This window comes from Cupressus sempervirens, chromosome 4 (genome assembly GCF_028749045.1).
Source record: "Cupressus sempervirens isolate cs-2001-9-10 chromosome 4, ASM2874904v1, whole genome shotgun sequence".
Taxonomy (NCBI): Eukaryota; Viridiplantae; Streptophyta; class Pinopsida; order Cupressales; family Cupressaceae; genus Cupressus; species Cupressus sempervirens.
The window spans coordinates 767,307,869-767,312,220 of NC_143121.1; the positions used below are offsets into that span (position 1 = coordinate 767,307,869).

Sequence of the window (4,352 nt, forward strand, 5' to 3'; positions counted from 1 at the left end):
GGCAAAAGTGACAGAGACTGCATTGGTCCACCTACTTTTATGACGTCAGGCCTTCTACGTCATAACGTGACACGAATGTATCGACAAACTATCGAGGTTAGCGCTGACGTCAGCAAGAGATTTTAGTCCACAAAATTATTGTTCTGGTTTTTTTAAAATGCGATTTATCACTGTTTCCTACGCCGTTGAAAACCAGTGGTAGTAGATACAATTTTACAACTCTCCTTTTCTAGCTAGTCGGTAGATATTATGAAAACGGGGTAAATCAGATAAACGTTTCCCGAGTAAAGACTTGTGAAACAAATATGATATCCACCGTCTTCTTGTTCTAAATTTTTCTCTATATAAACATCACAATCTGTGAAACATTACTAAAGATATGGCAAAGCAAATATGGCAAAGCAGATGTTAGCGAAGTAGGTGATATTGAGAAACGAGAGAAGCTGTTGCAAAAGATCTGTCATGTTTTCTGATATCAATCGTTGTCTTCAAATTCCAAAGGATTATATCAGACCTCCTACAGAGAGACCACAACTAAATCAAGTAGCTTCTTTAGAGAACATTCCATTACTAGATTTAGCTCTTCTTGATGGCCCGAAGAGGCATTTGCTCATCGCAAGAATTAAAACTGCTTGTCAGCAAGATGGTTTTTTTCAGGTGAAATTCGAGTTTGTAATTGTTGGTTTCCTCCATTTTCTTGCTGTTGTTTCTAAATTTCATTTTGTATATTTTCATCACTTTTTCCCACAATACATTCTATATTTTATAATCTGTCATCAGATTTTTAACAATGGTAATTTGGTAATGAACACTTTCTTTTTTTATTATTGTGTATGGTTTCATTAATGTTTTCAGTCATCAGAATTTCTGAAATGGTATTTATATAGCGAGTACTTTCCTCAATTAGTATTCTATTAATTTGAACTCACTTATTTTTCTACTTGTTCAGGTTGTTAATCATGGTGTCTCTGAGGAAGTCATTAACAAAATGTTGGAAGTTGCAAGAGAATTTTTCAGTATGCCCATTGAGAAAAGAGAGAAGTTCTATTCTGAAGACCCTTGTAGTGTTATACGCTTGTCAACTAGCTTTAACATTGAGAAAGAGAACGTCTACAATTTGAGAGAATTCTTGCGACACCATTGTTATCCTTTAGAAAAATATGTAGACACCTGGCCATTAGAACCCCCTTCATATAGGTACTTTTTATTACAATTCTCCATCATTTCCTTTTATATCATGTCTCAGAAGTGAATGAATATGGCCATAATTTGTATGTTGCAGGGAGGCTGTTGGAAAATACTGCACGGAGGTAAGAGCTCTAGGTTTACGCTTGCTATCTGCCATTTCTGAGAGCCTTGGACTTGAACAAGATTTTTTTGAGAAAGCTCTTGGAAAACAGGTTCAATGGCAATCAATTATTATCCACAGTGCCCTAATCCTGAGCTTACATTTGGCTTACCGGCTCATTCAGATCCCAATGCTCTCACAATTCTTCTTCAGGGTGATGTTTCGGGCCTTCAAGTCTTCAAGAATGGACAATGGTGTGAAGTACAACCCATACCAAACGCCTTTGTAATCAACATTGGAGACCAGTTGCAGGTATACTACTTACATCACATAATGAGACCAGTTTGATGTATATTAGGGTTTTTGTTTTAGTACCCAACTGATTTTTTCAATACCCAACTAATATTTTCAGGTATTGAGCAATGGAATATACAAAAGTGCAATTCATCGGGCAGTGGTGAATGCAGCTGAAGCACGGTTCTCAATACCGACATTTTACTGCCCCTCGCCCGATGCCGTGATTGCTCCTGCTCCATCGTTAATCGCCAGTGATAACCCAGCCCAATATAGAAAGTTTACATATGAGGAATACTACCAGAAGTTCTGGAGTAAAGCTCTTCAAGGAAATACGTGCTTAGATTTCTTTACTGTTGACTCTACAAATTTATGTCTACCGACAGAAAATGGTAGCATGCAACAATGATACTTGTTGTTTAACTCTCTAGCCGTGTGATGGGCTCTCCGTTAAATAGCACATGTTCAAGTAATTATATTTCTATAAATTTTAGGTTCTCTTTTTCATTGCACTTCTTCAAGTTTCCACAAATTTCAAACCCCTGGTGCGGACGCAACTTGTACTAATAGTTATCTAATATCAATGTAATTTTATTCTTTTCGTATTAAAGTGCATAAAGTACACTCGTGAGCCATATCTCGTTGGCATCTATGAAATAGGATTGAGTAGCATAGACCTGCCATAATTTAAACAGTTACTTTAGTTTTGCAATTCATAATTTATGATTTTGAATATAAAAAGAAGCAAGAGGGTACAAACAGCAGCCAAAATAAACAATGTTAGAAATAACAAAACCTAGGGCCAAAGAGCTAAATACAAAGAATCTAAGCTAAAGTTCGCCTCTGTTAAAAACATAGGTCTGACTGTGGAAGAAAGATCAGAAAACTATTTTTGGGGTAGAGAGATTGTGCAACAATGACAGCCCCACTCCCATCCCCATCAACATAGGTTATCTCAATCATGAAAATCACAAGCATGAACTCTAGCTTGATTGGAGTCAAAAAAAAAAAGTTAATAAAAAACATAAAGGAAGAACCCAATAAACTCCAAGTCCCTTGCTTAGGAGGAACATTCATCAGCTATAGAAGAGTAACATGAACAATCCATCTAGCATGTCTCCCTTACACCTCAAAAGAAATGGATCCCACCTCTATAGGGATAATGTGGAGGAAGAGACTCCCCAAAGAAGCCTTCTTCAGAGGTCGCTCAACCAACCAAACATCGACATTATGAGAAGGATTTCCCCACACAATATCAACAACATCAATACAATATATCACCACCTCAATTGATGATATCTCTACCTCAATATGAGTTTTGTGGTAGATAAACAATAATCAGAGTTAACCCTCAAAGCAAAAAACCATCTAAAGGTGCCTTTGAAACACAAGGGGAGATTTTACCTCAATATTAAACTCTAGGGGGTAATGTAGGCGCCAACACAAATTCCTCCAGAGAATCCAAAGGAGGAAGACTTTGTAACTGGGAAGCACCAAAAGTAAGGAAGCAAAGAGGGCCCCTAAGAGCTAACAACAACTACTAGACAACTAAAAGGAGAGCCAAATAACAGAGCCCACTCAAGGATTTGAGCAATTATACACCTTTGAAATCATAAAAAGAGCACCAAAGTTCAATTAATAGATAGAATGGATGGGTCCATCACTGCCAACCACTAACCCATCAAAGAGTCCCCAAATCTAACAAACCTAGAAGTAGGTCACCCTTGGTAGAAACATGAAGGAGAAAAAATCTGACTTTGCACATGAAGAAAACAAAGAGGGCATCATCAAAGAAGATTCCCCACTGTTCCAACGTTGAGACACCAATAACACAAGAGATCCTCCCTCCATAAAGAAAAACCTCTAAGAAGAAGGCATCCCATGGGTCAGAAACTCCCCTGGAAGAAAGAAGCATGGTCCTTGACTATGAAGAAACCAATCCTACACTATGACGACACCAAGGTGGCATAAGTTTGAGAAGCACCCTCCATTTGTCTGGCTTGGCATCTTCTGATTCATTGCTGCCACCATTGTTGGCCCCTTTACTGTAAGAAACCCTAGCTTGCCCCTCACTTATCGTGCTCTCTTCAACTCATAATTTATGTTCATACCACATTGAATTCTACATTTTATTTTAGAAAATAATATTTATTGAGAATTCATAGGAAGTTGAAAATTATGAATAAGTGGAAATATTGTTTGGGCGGTGGTAATGTTTTGGTTCTACTCCCTCTCTATCTTTAGTTCAAAATGAGATGAGATCTTTTGACACATTAAAAGAAAAGGAAATTCAAGCTAAAGACTTATCTCCTATGGTGATCAAAGAAACAAGAAATTCAGACCCCAGAAAAATGTTGATGATGAGGAGTCAAGAGAGGCCATTAGGCTTGTTGACTATGCTGAGCCAGTCAAGCATGACTTATTCATCTCTTTGAAAGATGCTAAAGATTTGGAGGCTGAAGGCAAGTCTCATTGCCTAAAACAAAATGAGAAAGGAGACAAGTTTTTCTAGGAGGAAAAATAGAACAAAAGTGCGAGGATTCCAATGTTGCAAGTGGTTGATGAGGAGGAGTTCAATGTCAAGATTATAGAGGAATAATTTTCCCACTGATCCTCCTCATCGTGTTTTACAAATTAGAAAAGAATTTTGCCTCTCCTTGCTTAGATTGGGTAAATGTATATTTCAATCCATCAAAAATATTGAATTTTAAATATAGAGCACTTAAAGGGAAAATTAAGGAGATGCAACATAAAGATGAAGAGAATGGTT

General features: G+C 37.3%; 1 pseudogene across 1 annotated transcript; it reads left to right on the top strand.

Annotated features, from left to right (window-relative positions):
- Positions 1–393: 393 nt before the first annotated feature.
- Positions 394–2,037, top strand: LOC149563630 (flavanone 3-dioxygenase 2-like; annotated as a pseudogene). Its single transcript, XR_016363570.1, has 4 exons — positions 394–657; positions 950–1,197; positions 1,283–1,600; positions 1,701–2,037. The product of XR_016363570.1 is annotated as a flavanone 3-dioxygenase 2-like (transcript).
- Positions 2,038–4,352: the final 2,315 nt, after the last annotated feature.